The sequence below is a fragment of the Bombus huntii genome, unplaced genomic scaffold, assembly GCF_024542735.1.
Source record: "Bombus huntii isolate Logan2020A unplaced genomic scaffold, iyBomHunt1.1 ctg00000058.1, whole genome shotgun sequence".
Taxonomy (NCBI): domain Eukaryota; kingdom Metazoa; phylum Arthropoda; class Insecta; order Hymenoptera; family Apidae; genus Bombus; species Bombus huntii.
In genome coordinates this window covers 817,272-838,257 of record NW_026099319.1, presented here as the reverse complement: position 1 = coordinate 838,257, position 20,986 = coordinate 817,272, and the positions used below count along the sequence as shown (strand labels likewise).

Here is a 20,986-nt window from a genome sequence, read left to right as displayed (position 1 = left end):
GAGAATAATAAGAGATGTGGTACCTTTCCTTAATGTGAATATAGTGAGGTTGCATTTACCCGTATTTTCAGTTTATTTCTATCTATTTGGCCGCTCCTCGAGTATTTCGATGTGAGTTTGTAGCTGTAGCTACATTAGAGTAGGTTCTAATTTATTTTATATAGTGTCGTACAGTGACAACTATCTACTTGCCAAGCCGCGTTACAAGAAAAAACCTGGGAGCACAGGAAATTACTTTGAACCCCGAGACAGTTGGGCTGATATAGTCGGCTGCCCGAAAGTTCCATTATAATATTTCCGAATTAAACATGATAGAATTTGGAAATATTGCGCTATAACGGTTTGTGAACAATATAAAGGAATACCGATAATGTGTAGGTCAAGGTGGGTGTAGGTCGTAAGATAAAGGATAGTGTAGATAAATATGACAAGGTGTATTTATAAACAAGTTATTTATTATAAATTATTTAATATGTATACAGGCCAGTCGTATTATAGCGGCGATAGTTAGAGTCAAATTATTAATTTTGGTTTTTTATCGTAGTTAATATTATGTTGGTTGTGGCCATGTTGAAGGCGAATCAGGATAGTCCTGGCCCAGGTCGGTGGTCTGGCCCTATAACAAATAATATCAACAATAATATAGCAAATAAATATCATAAACATCGATATCATTTGTAAGGGAATGCACTTTGAGCATAGTGAATTTATGTTGAACAGTTTTTGGGTACTAGATTGAAATTAGATAATAATTTTGTTACTTATGTTATAGATTTACCCGTTAATTTTAAGGAGATGCAATTGTTCAGGCGCCGTTAATTCACTGGATATGTCGTCCTTGTAGAGAAATGTTAGGTTGGCATGATCGCTAGTTACTACAAGCTAAGTTGGTACGACTTCTAACGACGCTCTTTTGTCTTAGAAATCGACCACGTGTTAATTGACCGAGTGTATTCTGTGTGTTAAGACGTGTCTTACGAGGCGATATATTATTACAAAATATATTGGAGAAAGTCGAATCTGCGTGAATCGATTAATTAATAAACCCAAACCTATATCCTTTAACAGGTTATGGGCCCAGGGCAGTAAACTGCGGTAATAAAAGGCATTACTTTTGAGTTTTTGTGTTTTCTGAGATAATCCAAGAAGAGACCACGCCATGGTCGACCAGGAGAGAATAGGTGATGTGGACAGCGATATGAAGCCGGCCCTAAGAAAGGGGAATTACGAATATTAGAAGACAATGACGGAAGCCTCGTTAATTTTCCTGGGTTGCTGGAAAGCAATAGAGCCAGGATTTACGGCAGCAGAAAGGTTGAACCCAGAGTGCATGAGGATGGACAACATGGCACGTGCGTACCTTCCCGGCATATTCGCCCCGAATATCTTGGGGAAATTAGGACTTTGAAAACAGCAAGGGATTCCTGGAAGGTGCTAGAGGACGTCCACCGGAGGTCTACGTCGATGGACACTGTTTTATGCATACGGGAACTGGGAACTATAGAGAAGACCCCCAACATGGATATCTCCACATACTGCGGGAGGATATACGACCTATGCGACAAGCTCTCCAACGTAGGATTAAAAATTGAAGACCATATGATGGCATGTTTCGTTTTGGCCGGCCTCGTGGCGGATCCAAATTGTGCAATGTATATTAGAACAATAAGAATCGATAAGAGTCTAACCATGAGGATCGTGAAGTCCGATCTTCTACTTGAAGAAAAACAGATCGAAGCGGCCATGGATTCATCCGAGAAGAACAACGCAATGGCGACCTGGAAACAATGGAGGTCCAAGCCTCAACAAAGCAAAGATGGCGCGAAACCAATGCAAAAAGACCAAAAGGATAAGAAGTGCTACAAATGTGGAAAATGAGGCCATATGTCGTACCACTGCCAAGAGGGAAAGGGAGATAAGGAGGACCAAAACCAAGGAGACAAAAGGGAGAGAGAATCAGAAGACAAACCGAAGTCCAAGGGACTTATCTCCACGCTAACTCTATCATCTATCAGCCACATGGAAAGGGACAGGATCAGCTACCTTGACTCGGGGGCCTCAAATCATATGACTCCGGACAGGCATCGGTTCGTGGATTTCGTGCCTGCAACTGGACAGATCAGGATTGGTAAGGTGTACCTGGAAGTCAAGGGAAAAGGAACGATCGTCGTGAAGATGACTAAGGCCTGTGGCGGGTGGAACCTATACTTGTCGAACGTCCTGTGGGTACCTGAATTAAATGTGAATCTAATCTCAATCAGGCAATTGGCAGTATGTACGAGGGATGAGGCCATCGGTACACATGATGATAGGGATGTAATATTCAATTCAAAGGCAGGAGACAATGTGTATTACCTAGAGACAATACCATCTGAAAGGCATGTAGCAAACGTTTCCGTGGAGAATGATCAGGAAAGACCTGGGAAAGATGACGACGACATTGAGGTCATTGAAGCCAAGGCATACAAAAGTATCGTATCATGGCATGAGAGATTAGGTCATCTACATGGGAATGCGATGAGGAAAATCCCTGTAAGTAGTGTGAAAGAGGACTCGAGGAAACCTGAGGAACCATGCAGAGTCTGCGTGAAAGGAAAGATGACCAAAGTACCATTTCCGAGGACAGCTCACCACATGTGTCAACGCCCTTTAGAGATTGCTCACAGCGATATTAGTGGCAGAACTCAATGCAAGTGGCTGGGCGGAGGTAATTATTTTGAGACCCTTATTGATGACTTTTCTCGTTTCATGCACGTCAGAATCATCAGTAGGAAGAATGAAGTACTCAAATGTTTCAACGAGTACCAGGTGGAAGTGGAGGCTTTGCACCAATCCAAAATAAGTGCCCTCCAAACTGATAACGGGGTTGAGTACACGGGGGAAAACTTTGAGAAATATCTGAAGGAGAAAGGCATCTTACACAGAAAGACCGTTCCTAGAAACCCTGAACAAAATGGGGTTTCCGAACGAGCAAATAGGTCGAAATGTCTAGATGTTTACTCATCCAATCAGGACTCCCTGACTATCTGTGCGGGGAGGCTGTGAACACGGCATGTCACATAAGGAACCTATTTCCATTCACTGCTATCGGAGACAAGATCCCACTGGAATTATGGAAGGGTAAGGGATGTGACCTCCAAGGGGAGATTAACAGACTGAGTGTGCTTGGATGCAGAGTCTGGTATCTGAAAAGTCCAAGCGGAGGAAAATTCGAGAGCAGGGTGGATGAGGGAATATTTGTAGGATATGACAAACAGGTCAAAGGTTATAGAGTTTACCTGCCGAAGACCAAGAAGGTGATAATATCCTGTCATGTCAGGTTCGAGGAGAACACGTTCCCCTACAAGAGCGCTAAGGCGGAAACGAACCATATAAAGGATAAGTCCTCGGAATGGATATGGGATGTAGAAGCCTTTGAACTTGGAAGGGGAGTTGGCCAGACTGACGTCGAAACACAGAGTGATGGCGAAAACGACGAAGGGGAGACTGACTACTTTATGGATAATTTAACGAGTGAGAATAATCCAGTGGAGGCTGTGAGTGTACCGATTGTGCCCAGGAGGTCGGCAAGACGGCACAAACCGAAAACATGTGATAATTGTGCTCATACTGCGACCGTTTGTAAAACTCAAAACATGTGTGTACCTGTGAATGTGTACGAAGCCCTGAGGGGGCCAGCTGCTCAAAAGCGGTCTGACGCAATAAGGGAAGAATTAGACAATCTAAAAAAAAAAGATGTGTGGGACATTGTGCAAAGACACTTAAATAAAAACGTTATAGACTGTAAGTGGGTGCTTGTGATAAAGAGAGACCCTGATAGGTATAAGGCTAGACTGGTAGCTCGGGGATTCTGGCAGAGATCTGGAGTAGATTACTCAGAAACCTTCAGTCCAATAGTGAAACGCAGAACTCTAAGAATTCTGCTTGCTCTATCTGCGGAGAATGGGTGGGTTTATGAGCACATCGATGTGGAATGTGCGTATCTCAACAGTTCTCTGGATGAGGATATATACATGGAGCAACCAGAATTTCCCAAGCCAGGGAAGGACAGAACTCAATTTGTGTGTAAACTTAAAAAGAGCCTGTATGGACTGAAACAAGCTGGGAGAATGTGGTTTAGGCACATCAATAGTATTTTAAAGGGTATGAGTCTGAACCCATGTGTGAGCGATCCATGTGTGTATGTGAATGCGTCCAAAGATTTGATTGTAGCTGTGTATGTGGATGACATTCTTGTGTTTGGGACGAAGGAGTGGATTGAAATATTCAAAACTAGGATTAAGGACAAATTAGACGTAAGAATGCTAGGTGTAGACACTCAATTTCTATCCATCCGCCTGAGCATGCCAAACAGCACCACTGTAGTATTCGATCAATCTGTACGGATAGGTCAAATGCTGGATCTGTTTGACATTACTCGTGAGGTTGGGGTGGTGGGAGTGTCGACACCGCTAGCTAGAGAATGTGAGACTGGTTTTGATATTGAACGTGATGAGCCTCTCGACAGTAAATTATATGAACAAGCTGTGGGGCACATAATGTATGTAGCTACTGTAAGTCGTCCTGATGTTGCGTGTGCAATAGGGAAACTAAGCCAAAGATGCGCGAATCAACTGTATCCGATTGGAAAGCAGCGAAGCGGGTATTCAGATATTTACTAAAGACCAAAGACTTGAAGTTAGTATACCAAAGGACCGGGCAACCTCTGAAGGTGTTTTGCGACTCGGATTTTGCGGGTTGTACGATAGACAGGAAATCCAGGAGCGGGTATGTGTTCATACTCGCTGGTGATGCGATATCCTGACTATCCAAAAAACAACCGATTATAGCTCAATCGACGTGCGAAGCGGAGTTCGTGACGATGCAGGAAGCAGCAAGGGAAACAGTGTGGATTTCCTTACTGTTAAGGGAGTTGGGCCAATTGTCATATTGCCCTCGCCCTTGCAAGATCTTCTGTGATAATATCGGAGCTATTTCATGGTCAAAGGTTCTAAGCACGTCCAAGTGCGTTACTTTTATATTAGATTATACGTATTATATATAGGGGATATTAGATTATACGTATATACCTAATCCTGAGAATGACGCTGACATCCTTACCAAAGGCTTAAATAGGGTTAAGACTCAGTATTTCACCAAAGTTATGGGGCTTGTAGGAACTACGATCAAAGGGGAGTGTTGAAAAATGTTAGGTTGGCATGATCGCTAGTTACTACAAGCTAAGTTGGTACGACTTCTAACGACGCTCTTTTGTCTTAGAAGTCGACCACGTGTTAATTGACCGAGTGTATTCTGTGTGTTAAGACGTGTTGTACGAGGCGATCAAATATATTGGAGAAAATCGAATCTGCGTGAATCGATTAATTAATAAACCCAAACCTATATCCTTTAACAGCCCTAAACCAGGATATTTAAATTTTATATTATTGTATTAAATAATATTGTATTGATAGGAAGTATTTTATCGCTAAAATTATGAGTTTTGATTAAATATAGCATAGTGTCGCGTCACTACGAGAAAGGAGGTCAGTCGTAAAAAATGGCAGTAATTGTATAATAACAAAGAACAAGCCAAATATACCGGAATAACTCATCGGCTAGCGGTTGTGTCTATCAAAAACAAAAGAAATTTGAAAGATCTTAGTTTATAGGACTTGTTGACAATCAATGTCACGCGGTCGATACAATGTTTAAGTGGGCTGTGTTTAGACACACAACATAATTTATAAAATAAACAATTCTTATATTTGATTTAAGAAATGATAGATGGTTTGCGAGCAGTATTTATTAGGCAGTGGCTGAAATTCAGTTTATAATTTGAATTTAATAATTAAATATCTAACGAATGAGTGTTTAGTCTATAAAGCACGAATGGAACAGATGATAATCTACAGAGCGTTCGTGCTTGGCGGGTGTATTATTTTGTTTTGTTTACCTAGTGGATGGGTATTCTGTTGCGACGGCTTTAAATTTGTAGATGTAAATAATGGGATTGTTTGATATTATTATAAGGAGTGGGCGATCACGGCATGCACCCTGAGAGTTGTATAGCACTGGTAGAGTTATTCGAGTGGAGATAGTCGCTAACTATTGATAAACTGCGTAAAATGCACTTGCACTTGCACATAAATTCAATCGAGGTTGTTAGAATCACGTGGCAGGCTAAAGTATATGTCGGAGATGAAAGGTCATCGGAGCCTTCCCCTTGGTATTTCGGAAAAATTCCTTAACACCGTAATCTAGAATCTAGCATAGCTGTAATTAAACAATTGTAGTCACCCAGTCCGATTGTAATTGTTCGAGATTTGTGATGATGAGCTTTGGCTCAAGGCGACAATTAGTCGCCGAACGTAGCCGCGGTCAAGGGATGAACGCTTTGTCTAACAAAGGCATTGGGTAACCCTATAGCTCTCCTTAAAAGAAAGATTTGTAGCGGCACGTGGCAGTAAACATTCCAACGGTTTCTGTCCCGTAGCTCGCCACACGCAGATCCTATTCTCCGGGCAGGATGTTTACCAGATGCCGACGCGTCTCCGCAGTACGTGATCGGCTAGCCCGAGGACCGTTATAAACACTAATATCTAGTTACCTAAAATCCTTCAACAGATAAACAGTCTTTGTCCCAGTTACAGGAAGACAGGAGAGACCTATTTTTCCACGAACGACGTCACGGATGTCGCGAGTGTGTGATCATTGTGAGCTGTGTCAACTCTGTAACATTTTTGTGTGTGTCAATAAAAATAACTTCAGTGTAAAAAAATGAATAGCTTCAGTGAGGAATCCTTACCTGTCCCAAGCCTCCGCCAAGAGGACGACTCGGGCCCAGATTCGGACTTTGACTCGACATATATGTAATTGTACAGCATAAGAACATTTATATAAATAATATAATTGTACAATAAATGTACGCAAACATTGACATTATTTATTGTTAGGGAAAAATCGACATAAATTTCCTCTATATTGTCTATTGTAATGATCAAGTTTATTTCGTTGATTGGTGGTTCATCGGCTTATTCTGTTTCTGCCGAGCACACGCGTTTTTGTGGCTTGACGGTGAACTCGACCTAGGCAGTTTTTGCATAAAGGAATGTATGTGTGTGTTTGCAGAGAATGCCTACATGAAGACAAGAGGGCTTAGTCAGCGAGTTCAAGCGGACGTCTCTCTTTACCTGGCAGTTAAATAATATTTCAATCTCCCGTAATCTTTCAATCTCCCGTAATCTTTCAATCTCCCGTAATCTTTTAATCTCCCGTAATCTTTCAATCTCCCCCTATCATACCTACATATACTATGAACAAAATACTGTATCCGGTAGCAACCTACGCATAGGTTGCACGGACGCACAACTATAGGCAGAATTCATTCAAGCGATACCGGCAGTTTTTCGCGAATATCTCGGAAATTAAGCAAGTTCATTCCTTGTATGGATAGGAAAAGATTTTTCAAAATATAGATTTGCACGACATACGCAAAAAACATCAAAATCGAAGTTTAGTCAGTCTTACTACAGTTTCAGTAAATAGTGAATATAGACTAATATCTACGTAACATAGTGTAATTAATATCGCAATCTCGTTATACAAACTTGAACGAACGTATAAAGTGTCAATTTTGAACGATCCTTTAGTTTTACGATTTATTCCTTTTTTCGCTAGCCGAACCGTGGACGTCAACCGACATGCCGGTGGAAGTGTCACACGCTCAAGAAAGGCCACCCGCTCAGAAACAGTAATAAAGTAGACGAAAAATCCTGCATGCCATAGCTATCGAAATAATAACAAAACAGCCCCTCCAAAGAGACTAAAACCTCCATATAAAAACCCTCCTAAATTAGCGCTCAACACATTATTCTGTTGTAACACTTTGAACCGACACTCTGTTGGATTTATACAATAAAATTTCCATCAACTTATACGAAGTCACCTGGTCATGCGATAGCGGTGAGAATAGACAGTAACCGAACTCCCACCCGTGAGATATATGAATCATAGTGAGGAGGCAAAGATCCCAGTTCTTTAGTAAGTAAGTCAGTCTGTATTTTGCTATTGAAGTGTAACTTCGCCTTTTGAATAAAGTATTGTTCATTCGCCTATCTTTTTTTATATATATCGAAGATGAAAGGAAAGCCGAAGCCTTTTCTTGGAAATTTTGGGAACATCCTCTACTCTAGCCTAGATTTTATCCTAGCTGTAATTGTTCAAGATTTGTGATAGCGAGATTGGGTTCGAGGTGACAATTGGTCGCCGAACGTAGCCACGGTCACGGGATGGACGTTTTGCCTAACGGAGGTCTGGAGTGGTTGTATGGGTTTTCCGAGAAATGTGGTAGTGGCGGCATGCGGCCTCGGGAGCGGGCCTAGCCACGTGTGATGTTGCCTCAGAGGTCCCGATATAATGGGACATACATTGTATTAATAATCAAACTCGAGGTAGAAACTGCCTAGCAACGGTGTTTGGAACTTTCTCGATGCTTCCAAACTAGTATAGAAAGCAAATGCAATCGTACAGCGAGAAAAATCTCCACGAGGCTGGCATTCGTGCGATTGTCTTGGAGAGTAACACATCGAGCATTTTCAACAATCGTATTTTTGCGTCTAAGATTAGTCTACGCTTAGTAAAGAGTTATTCCGTTGACCGTGGATTCGTTTAAACACAAAAACGTTGTTAATAGCATTCATTAAACTTATTATTCGTAAATCATACTATTCATTAAACTTACTATTCGTTAAATAAGTTTAATGAATAGTGCTAGTCTAATGAATAAGTCTAATGAATAGTTCAATGAATGCGCTATTAATAAAGGAACTTGTTTGGATTCAGAAGATGGATACACCTATTGGCAGCCACATCCACTATTCCTATGTAAGTTCGAGCAATATGACGTCTTGTACGAAGGAATCGCCACAAAAATTCAAGAAATAAAAACCAATAGCAACCCGACGCTACCGGGTTTTGCCTTTACGACTCAAGAAATAACCTTTGTGCTAACCAAGACTGGAGAACAGCCTTTGTGCGGATACACCCTGTTATCCACAGAACACCCCAAGCTCTTTTTCCTAAAAACGACTAAAGGAAATACATTTATACCCAAACGTAAAACAGCAATCAAAAATTTGGATATATTCGCATACGTTAACTCAAAATTCATTTACGTAGAAAAACTGTCAGAAGACAAATAACGGCACTCTATCAGGATATATTGACACTAAGATGCATCTCGGAAAAGAAAATAATAGAGAATGCATTCAGTCTAGCAACTATATTACCTGATGAATTTGCGTATGCAATAACCAAAACTCCAGGACACATGGCTTTGGTCGCAGGAGAAGCAGTACACATAGTTAAATGCATTCCAGTTCAAGTGAAAGTAGGCAATGCCCTGGCCGCGCTGAGTGCACTCGTTCCCGTTAGATCACGAAAGTTAAGCAGCGCCGGGCACGGATAGTACTTGGATGGGTGATCGCCTGGGATTCCGTGTGGCGTTGGCAGAGCGCGCTGGGCCCGCCGCGCCCCCCATGCGGTGGTTGATACGGATGCCAGCGCGAAGGTTCGTTTCTCAGAGGAGATTCCTGATCAAGTGTTGGAGGCTTTCCTACGCCACCATTCCTCAGATCAGGGGGGGGGGGGGGGTACTTGTCCTGAAGTACTCTCATGGTGTTTAGATAGGTTTCGTGAAATGTATCCTGATGCTCCGTGTGTAGATTTTGACTTTACTTGGTAACAGTGCCTTATTTATTCATGTGTGTATATATGCCTAAATGTGTTCCCAGCGGGTGTTATTTTATTGGAGTGATTTTGTCTATATTCTTATATTTTATTTAATAAGATATGTTTTGTTTGTTGTCTTTCTCCCTTGCATTGACACGCGGTGAGTAGCGTCGGCTTCCGGATGACGGGTTGTGCATCTTGATTGTTGATTTGGTATATTATCATTACGTAGATTTTGATTACTATTTCCATGTGATTGTTGCCTCCGGTGTTTGATTTGATTTACTGTTATGAACATAGGTTTTGGTCATTTCAATATTAACGTTTAATGATGCATACGGAGGTATCTTCGTCAGAGGTTCCCATGCGGACTGTTCCAGTGCATATCTTGTTTTGTTTTCTTTTATTTAGTTTATCCTTTTTCGTTCATTTTTTATTCACTGCAAGTAGTATTTCAGCGCAAGAAGAAGAGGGGTTGTAACCAGCCACGAGAAACAAACCATGGATTAAAACCTTATAATAAATTATTAAACCCTTAACTACTCATGGTGAACGGATTAAGAAGAAATAATAAATGACAATTAATACAATACACAGTAGCAAAAATGTTAAAATCTGTTAACGAACAGTCACGAGAAAGGAAAACTGGATCGTAATCAGCTATCAACCCGTCCATGATTGACGAATTAGAAGGAATATATGAAACACTGAAAGATAAAGGCAATACCCCGAAAGGAAAATCCCATTGTGACGCACTGACAAAATGAATCAACAAAAACTTCATAATAAAGCGAGACATGTTAATAATAAAATATCTTTGTTCTGTTACACAGAATGGGCGTTGAATTTAACAATCAGAAGAACCAATTGTTATACCTTCCGGATGGAATCTTACCTACGGACTACCCGGATGCTTACGAGGAATTGTTATTCAGTTGTTGCGTCCATCTAATCCGCTCTGCTTACTAGTTCCAATATGTTTTTATTTGTCAAGACTGATTGGATCCGGAGGATCAAGAATTACACGAAGATACGCCAACACACTTGCTGTGTGGAGTACCGGAGCGAACTACACCAAAGCATTGCCGAATGTGCGATATAGATATGTCACAGATACAACCCGCGACATCCAGTACTGAGTGTATAAACGCTTACATGGATCTTACCGAAACCGAAAAAAGTTTTCTGGCTTTTGGAAAGATAACTTGCCCCGTTGTCCCCCTAGATGACTACAATATCATTATCGACAACTTACACGGATAAATACATATACATATACATATTTATACATATACATACATATACATACATACATATACATATAATTGTAAATTACTATAGTAACGGGCCCAAGAAAGTAAGAATAAAAAAAAAAAGAAAAACTAAAACAACAACTCAATTGAAAACGTAACAATAACAATTAAAATATTTTTTTCGTGGCAGCGGTGGGATGCGCTCCACAGAGGATTAAAGTTCTTACGGTTATTGACAAAATATAATAGAGAATATGGCAACTCCATTAGAATCATTGAACGAAGACATGCTCTTGACATTGTCAGAAAAACTAAGAGCATGTGATGCAAATTTTCGAGTCATGAGCCGACATGAGTACAAAAACCAATGAATTACAAGACGACATGCGTTCACTCAAAACAAAAAAGGAAATCGAGACACCCGTATCACTGCCGATAATTCCTCAGGTGACAATACCGACAGACGGTAGCCCCCAACCAATTAAGTTAAAAGACGCGATCGAGTCAGTACCAATATTCGACAGACATCGACCCTCAGTATTTCAATTTTTAAGAGCATACGAGCGCGCACGAAACATGATTCCGCGGCATCAGGAGCCTCAATTGGTAAAATTATTAATGAATAAGCTTCGCGGGTACGGGTACCTCGCCGTAGAGGACAGTCAGCTAAACAGTTTGGACGATTTCGGGAACAAATTAAAGGATATGTTCGGCCCAGGGAAATCCCTTAACGAATATAAGGGAGAATTAGGAACAATATTGGAACGACCGGGGGAAGACATACTAGACTATATAGATCGCGTCAGAAACCTTAGGTTAGCAATAATGGACGGAGAAAGATGTGATTACGGTATTATATCTCAGGATGTTCAAGACACAATAGATTGGGACACAAGGGAGGCCTTCGTTAAGGGACTCCCAAACGAGGTATATTTGCGAGTAAAAATAGCGGGATACCATTCTTTGAAGAACTCGTATCGCCAAGCTGTTAAAGCAACGCGAGAATTAAAACGAGCAAACGACAGAACGCAATACCAACGTCCGACACCTCCGAACAATTACAATCGTAACAACGTTCGTCCCCCGAGCAATAGTAAAAACATCGGAAACAACCGCCAGGATCGAAGACCTATATCGCCGCCGCAAAATGGCCCAAACGCTCCGAGACAAAATGCGCTAACATGCAATTATTGCAAAAAAACCTGGGCATTTGATAAAAGATTGTTATACATTCAAAGCCAGAGTAGACGCTAGGATAATCGTACCCTATGCATCGGAACAATCGGGAAACCGGGCACGTCCTTCGGGAGAATGGGGCGAGCCACGAAGGAACGATATTCCGAATCGCCCGAGAGTACAGGCAGTAGCAAGAAAGCCGGCACCTACGCCAGTAAAACAAACACGAGCAGCGATCCCCGTAAAATCAACTACACGATCTACAACAAAAACCAGAGCGAATGTAAAGCCGGCTGTAAAACCAACGGAACCACCACCAAATACTGTGGGAAAACCTTCCTGCTGGATCAAAAAGAGAAGAAAATACGAGAAGAATTGACAAAAGAAAATCACCAAGGATCGGACTCAGATTTGGACTCTCCGGATTGTTTCAATAAAAATGAACGAAACTCCAAGTACTCCCACCGCTAGAATAGTCTCCCCAGATTTAAAAACTAAGACAAATTTACTATTAGACTCCGGATCAGAAATCAATATTGTTACGTTTTTGTTTGGTTCGTTTTGGTTGTGTTGCCGTTAATTTTTGAATTCAGATTAAATTGTAGTGTTGTCTGTTATTTAATGCGATTGACAATTAAACTCCACGTTTCGGGTGATCTGCTATGCGCAGGAGTACTGGCACGGGAGAGGATTAAAGTTGGTGAAAATAAATGTTCGCTTAATCCTATTATATTATTAGACAAATATTCTTCACAAAAAATGTTTATTCATATTCTAATTGGAAATTGTCGTTGAAATTTCAAATACTCGAAGTTACTCGAATCGTTCGCAATACGTTTTCACTCTTATTAATTACAAGATTTTAATTTGATAGATTTGCAATAATTTACAAATTGACAAATGCAAACACGTCGATTAACAAGACTAACAAGAACTGAGGAACTGAGGAACTCTGAACTAAGGAATTATCTCTCTCTCTTCTATGTCGCTACGCTTATTTATATGTCGGAGATGAAAGAACACCGGAGCCTTTGAAATTTTGGATAATCCCGCAACATTGTAACCTAGAGTCTACTATAGCTGTAATTGAACAATTGTAGTTATTCAATCCGATTGTAATTGTTCGAGAGCTGTGATAATGAGCTTGGGCCCGAGGCGACAGTCAATAGCCGAACGTAGCCGCGGTCACGGGATGAACGCTTTGTCTAACAAAGGCATGGAATAATTCTATAGCTCTCTTTAAAAAGGAAATAGTTGTAACACTCGACAGTAAACATTCCAACGGTCTCTGTCCCGTAGCTCGCCACACGCAGACCCTATTCTTCGAGTAAGATGATTGCCAGATGTCGATGCGTCTCCGCAGTACATGTTCAGCTAGCTCGAGGGCCCGTTATAAATCTTAAGGTTTAGTTAACTAAAGTCCTTCAAACAGACAAACAGTCTTTGTCCCAACTACGGGAAGATAGGGGAGACATATTTTTCAACGAGCGGCGTCTCCCACTAGCAACTTTCCCTCGAGGGCGGCTAGCATCTTTTTCTAACCACCGATATGGAGATTGACCAATTAGCAGCAACGCCAATTTCCCTTACTTTCTGAACGAAGGCTTTTCTCGACGAATCCGATGATCTCGTATCCTTAGACACACCCCATCATAATTTTTCCTCCGTGGCATCGTTGGGACGGAAAGGCATTCTCGTTCGCGATCTCACTGATGAAAGGAGTAACCCTTTACGACCAGTGAATATCACGCGTCCGACTTAGATTTTGTGAGTACGTTCATCTATCATCCCGTCCACCGCGGATTCGTTATTGAACCTAGGATCATTGTCATTAGTTTCTCGAGTATCTAACTACCACGGTTACTTGTCCGGTTCTATAATAATCGTATTTGCACTAGTCAATGTCTTCTCTATTGCATAACGACAACGTGTAACCCAAACGAAGATTCGTTTCAAGCCCCTAACCCTAATTCTAATGAAAACCCGACATATATATGTATTAATAAATTGGTATGTTAAATTCAATTATTTTATTAACAATAAAATGCCTCTAATTTGGCTTCAATTTAAAATTTATTTTATTTAATTTATAAATTTAATTTATATGAGAAGTAAAATTTACTTTTAATTTCGACTTAAAGATTGATTTATTTTTATAAATCCTTATATAATTAAAACATTCAATTTAAATAATTACATGATCATTCTATTAATAAAGAAAAAATTAGCATAAAAAATAAAAAAATTATTAAAATAAATAAATATAGAAAATTTAATGTTTTAATATATGAAATTAAAGGGATTAGTAAAACAATTTCTACATCAAAAATTAGAAATGTTAATGAAATTAAATAAAATGGTAATGAAAATGGAATATTTATTTTTGTAATTGGATTAAATCCACATTCATAAGGTAAATTTTGTTCTATATTAAATTTTTTGTATATTGATAAAAATTTATTTAATAAAAAATAATTATTAAAATTATAAAAATTAATAAATAATAAATTATATTAATTAAGTATATTAATTTAATATTAAATTTTTTAATTGGAAATTAAATGTAATTTTATTATACTATATATTTAAAATTTAATTTAATTTATGATGATGTAATAAAATATATAAATGAATAATCAAATTAGATCAACAAAATGTCAACATCAAATAGCAAATTCAAAATTAATACGATGAATTATTGAAAAATGATTTTTTATTATTCGGATTAAAGAATATAATAGAAATAATGTTCCAATAAGAACGTGAATACCATGAAATCCGGTAGATAAAAAAAAAATAGATCCAAAAATTCTATCATTAATACAGAAAAATGAATTATAATATTCAAAAATTTGTATAAAATTAAAATAAAATCCTAAAAAAATTGCTGATATTAATATTGAGATTCTTGATTTAAATTTATTATTAATTCAATGTATCCTACTATTATTATTAATTGGATATAGTACACTGCTATATAATATTGATAGTTCAAGAAAAGTATTAAAGCAGTGAAAATTATAGAGTTTTTAAGAAACAGGACGACAGAAGCAGGACAGAATCGCAACAGACGGACATTGCAAAAGTGTCTTTTGCTCCGCCTCCAAGGATTTGCACCCCCTCCCCCAAATGTTTTCAAAATTTCCTAAGGAATTATACCTGGCTTTATACCCGAGGAAATTTTATGACCGCATGAAAACATACTTCTTAGTTTCCTACTTTCTTTCATACTTCCCCATTCCTATTTTCGTAGTTAATAAGTTAAAATTAATTTTCTCTATGTATCTCAAATATTATTTATAAAAAATGAGAAAATTAAATATATAAAATATAATGATGTAAGTAATATATTTAAATTAGTATATGGGTATTCAAATATTTGTTTTCCTAACCAAGTAAGTATAATAAAAATATTAATAAATCATCAATAAAAAATTTTATTTATAAAATAAAATTTATTATTTTTTAAATTATTTAAATTAATTAATGGAATTAAATATAAAATAAAAATTGATATAAAAAGTATAATTACTCCTCCTAGTTTATTTGGAATTGTTCGTAGAATTGAATATGCAAATAAAAAATATCATTCAGGTTTAATATGAATTGGTGTAATTATTGGATTTGCTATTTTAAAATTATCTGGATCACCTAAGATGTAATGTATTTGTAAGTTAATTAATATAAATAAAATAAATGTTAAAATGATTGTAATTAAATCTTTAATTGAAAAATATGGATGAAAATTAATTTTATAAATATTTAATTTTGAGTGTATTGGGTTTGATGATCCTGTAACATGAAGGATAATTAAATGTATAAATACTATTATTAAAATAATAAATGGTAAAATAAAATGAAATGAATAAAATCGGTTTAATGTATCATTATTAATTGAAAATCCACCTCAGATTCATTCAACTGTAAATTGTCCAATATATGGGATAGCTGAAATTAAATTAGTAATAACTATTGCTCCTCAAAAAGATATTTGACCTCATGGTAATACATATCCAAGAAATGCTGTTGCTATTGATAAAAATAAAATTGAAACTCCAATTGATTAAACTTGAAATAATTTAAATGAATAATAAAATATATTTCGTGCAATATGTAAATATATAATGAAAAAATAAAATGATGCTCCGTTTATATGAATTAATCGAATTAATCATCCTGAGTTTATATCTTTTATAATATTTGAAATTCTATTAAATGCAATATTGATATTTGGACAGTAATGTATTGATAAAAATAATCCTGAGATAATTTGAATTATTAAAAATATTCCAAGTATTGATCCAAAATTTCATAAGTAATTAATATTAATTGGTGTAGGTAAATTAATAAATGATATAGGTATGAAATTAATTATGAAATAATAATTGATTTAAAATATAAAAGATTTATTTTGATAATTTCAAGAGTAACAATATTAATTTCAGAAATTATAGCTAATTTTGAAATAGATTTTAAAAAAATTAGTGCCTTATCAACATTAAGACAATTAGGTTTTATAATGAGAATTTATTCTTTAGGAATAACAGATTTGACATTTTTACATTTATTTATTCATGCGTTTTTTAAATCTATAATATTTATATGTGTTGGAAGATTGATTCATTATATAAATGGTATTCAAAATTTTCGTTTTTATTCTGGTATATTTTTTTTTATATCATATAAAAGGATTATTAATAATATTTTCATTAATAATATTATGTGGTTTTCCATTTTTAGTGGGATTTTATTCTAAAGATTTAATTGTTGAATATTATTTTTTAAGAATTAAAAGAACTTTTAGTATAGTAAATTTAATTTTTGGAACTATTTTTACTGTATCATATTCTTTTCGTCCAATATTTATAATAATAAGAAATAATTATATAATAAATTTAATATATTTAAGAGAAGATTGTATTATAATTAGAGTTATATCAATAACTTTAATAATAATATTAATTTTAAGAAAATTTATTTTTAATTTTTTTTTATCATTTAAATATTTAATTTATATTTATAAATATTTTGTATTTAAAATGATTTTATTAGGATTAATATTATCAGTATTAATATTGAATGTTAATTTTTTTAAAAAAAGAAAAATATTTATTAAAAGATATTTTATAATAGAATTTTTTTATAAGTTTATAATTAATCAATTAATAAATAAAATAATTTATTATGAATTTTATTTTGAAAAAGGTTTATTAGAAAAATTTATAGGAAAAATTATAAGATATATTTGTGATTTATTAGAAATAAATTTTATATTTAAAATTTCTTTTTTATTATTATTATATTTATATTTATTAATATTAATAATTTTAATTTAATTAAAATTATTATATATGTCGGAGCGGACATTAGAATTAGGGTTAGGGGCGTGAAACGAATCTTCGTTTGGGTTACACGTTGTCGTTATGCAATAGAGAAGACATTGACTAGTGCAAATACGATTATTATAGAACCGGACAAGTAACCGTGGTAGTTAGATACTCGAGAAACTAATGACAATGATCCTAGGTTCAATAACGAATCCGCGGTCGACGGGATGATAGATGAACGTACTCACAAAATCTAAGTCGGATGCGTGATATTCACTGGTCGTAAAGGGTTACTCCTTTCATCAGTGAGATCGCGAACGAGAATGCCTTTCCGTCCCAACGATGCCACGGAGGAAAAATTATGATGGGGTGTGTCTAAGGATACGAGATCATCGGATTCGTCGAGAAAAGCCTTCGTTCAGAAAGTAAGGGAAATTGACGTTGCTGCTAATTGGTCAATCTCCATATCGGCGGTTAGAAAAAGATGCTAGCCGCCCTCGAGGGAAAGTTGCTAGTGGGAGACCGCGCTCGTTGAAAAATATGTCTCCCCTATCTTCCCGTAGTTGGGACAAAGACTGTTTGTCTGTTTGAAGGACTTTAGTTAACTAAACCTTAAGATTTATAACGGGCCCTCGAGCTAGCTGAACATGTACTGCGGAGACGCATCGACATCTGGCAATCATCTTACTCGAAGAATAGGGTCTGCGTGTGGCGAGCTACGGGACAGAGACCGTTGGAATGTTTACTGTCGAGTGTTACAACTATTTCCTTTTTAAAGAGAGCTATAGAATTATTCCATGCCTTTGTTAGACAAAGCGTTCATCCCGTGACCGCGGCTACGTTCGGCTATTGACTGTCGCCTCGAGCCCAAGCTCATTATCACGACTCTCGAACAATTACAATCGGATTCAATAACGACAATTGCTTAATTGCGGCTATGGTAAAATCTAAATTAAAGTATTAAGGTATTTTCCCAAAATTCCAATATACACAAGTGCAGCAAAAGAATAACGAGACCAGGAAAAAGTAAAGTACATGGACGCACAAAAGACGACGCACTAGATCTTTTTTTATTTATTGCTTTTTAAATAATTTCCGATGGACTTGCTTGTGATATTCACATGATAGCTTAGAAATCGTCGAAAATTCTTCTAACTTAATTACGTTTCATTTCGTTGTAACAATCAGTTAAATATCAGATGTCCATCCAACAAAAGTTTTAATTCCAACTTTAATTTTCGTAAGAGAAGCAGTTATCTGGAGAGAGGGAAATCAAGAGAGTAAGGACAATAATGAAGTATAAGAATTTCATTTTATCGTTATATTGATGGGCGTTCTTGCAGACGCAATATCGCGGTGTAATCGTCAACAAGTAAGACTTTCATCTTGAATTTTAAGGAATTTTTAAGCAAATTGTCGCATCATTATTAAAGAAATTATCATATCATTCTTGAAGGAATCAATCAAATGTTTTTTTGTTTTATATTAGTTTATTGAATTATGCATGAACATAATAATAGAAATATAACAAAATGGATCATACCCAATTCAATAAAATAATATAAAACAGAAGTTGTTGTTCATATATTATCACCTTAAAAAACTAAAGAAACTTTTCGGACAACCTAATAATTCCTCTGCAATTTGTACACACAGTTCTGCCCGAGCAGCCGAGCTAAACGGGCGTGTGAAACAGTGCTTCAGTGAAAGTGCGGCAAGTGAGGAAAAGTAAGAGAAGAACGACAACACCCAACGCCAAATGGTGGAAAATCCAAAATGCAACAACAAATACCGCCAATAAAAATGTAGTATCGGGAAGAAGGGCCCAAGAAACGTCGAGCTAACTACAGACAATGTCGCGAGAGCCGAGGCGCTGTCGGCTCCATCGATGCATTACCGGGTCCTTCAGGTAAATAGGTAAATAGTCGAAAGGACCTACGTGACCCTGGCTACGAGCGTCTGTAGAACCTGTGTGCGGTGGGCCCAGCAATAGACAATAGAATGCGGCAACGGCCAGAGCGTTAGTCGAAAAGCAGCGTGCGAGTCGAAAAGCAGAGGTTGCGAGTGGCGTTGCCGAGAGAGTGTGGATTGCGCTGTTTTCTGTGCGTTTGGCGTGAATAGTTCAGGTTGAACAACAATCGTCTTTTTCTGTCTGATTAACATCTCTATTGTCCACTCTTTTTAAACACATTATATCACGATATTACAAAAATAACAAGCAAAGGCAAAACATATTTCATAAACAAAGTTACAAATATAACAAATCCAAGTCAGTCACTAAACGAAGAACAGGAGTGCTCAGCTATGAATGAAATAGAAATGGAAACATTACAAAATAATGACGAGAATAAAATCAACAACGAAGTAACCCACCAGGATGAAAGATGGAAGGTCGCAATTTACAACAAAAAACGTAAAATAACACCAAACACAAACATTAGGAAAGCTATAGAAGCAGAAAAGCAACAACGGCTACAAGAAATCACTCTCCGAAACTCCTTCAGCGCACTGCCAGAAGAGAAAAAAACACACTCAGCCGAAAAACCAATAACCCACATCGCCAAACCACCATCAACTTACATAGAAGCCCAAATAGTAGACCCCCTCATTGAACTACTGAACAACACGGCAGGAAAAGAAAATTACAGTATAAAAGAATTAAAACTAGACCAGGTAAAAGTACAAACTAACACCCCAGAAACTTTTAGAAAAGTGACAAAAGCACGAAAAGAAAAAACGCCGTATATCACATTTACCAGCTCAAAACTGATAAAAGTTACAAAGCAGTAATCAGAGGATTACACCCAAAAACAAATACAAACAACATATGCGAGGAACTAGCCAAAATCGGACACCAGGTAAGAGCAATAAACAACATAACGAGATATGATACTAAACAACCATTACCGCTATTTCTAATAGAACTCGAACCTAAAAATAATAACAAAGAAATGTTTGAAATTAAAAAAGTTCTAAGCACAATAGTAACAGTGGAGCCACCTAGACATAAAAAAGACATACCGCAATGCATACGGTGCCAGCAATATGGACACACAAAAATTTACTGCAACAGAAATTCGGTGTGTGTCAAAAGTACCTAACAATAAACTGTCCATACATAGGAAAAATAAATGAAGTAAAATGCTACAACTGCAATGGAAACCACCCAGCCAGTTACAAAGGCTGTGTAGTTAGAAAACAACTGCAATGTAAACTGTCTCCGCCGCTTCGAAACAGAACACACAATAACATTCACGCGCAACAGGATAGCACAGAAACTGAAACAACACCAAATCTACAGCACGTAATGAACAATAACCACAGTAACATCAACACCGTTGGTAGCCGAAGCTACGCGCAAGTAGTCAACCAATCGCCACCCTTAGACAACCAAAATCAGAATAATAACAGCAACGACACTACACAAATCAAGGAACTGCTCAAACAATCCATCAAAAACATCGAAATGCTAACAAAAATGATAAGCGAACAAAACGCAGTTCTCAGACAGCAAACGCA

General features: G+C 37.0%; 1 protein-coding gene, 1 long non-coding RNA gene and 1 pseudogene across 2 annotated transcripts in view; 2 read left to right on the top strand and 1 right to left on the bottom strand.

Annotated features, from left to right (window-relative positions):
• Window positions 1–20,986, bottom strand: part of LOC126875780 (katanin p60 ATPase-containing subunit A-like 2) — a 292,008-nt gene that overhangs the window by 67,394 nt on the left and 203,628 nt on the right. The gene's annotated exons all lie outside the window — the stretch shown is intronic.
• LOC126875846 (5S ribosomal RNA) lies at window positions 9,374–9,491 on the top strand (annotated as a pseudogene).
• LOC126875819 (uncharacterized) overlaps window positions 15,275–20,986 on the top strand; it is a 122,002-nt gene continuing 116,290 nt past the window's right edge. The window contains exon 1 of the long non-coding RNA XR_007693688.1: window positions 15,275–16,478. This is a non-coding gene — a long non-coding RNA (uncharacterized LOC126875819). The remainder of the gene's footprint in view (window positions 16,479–20,986) is intronic.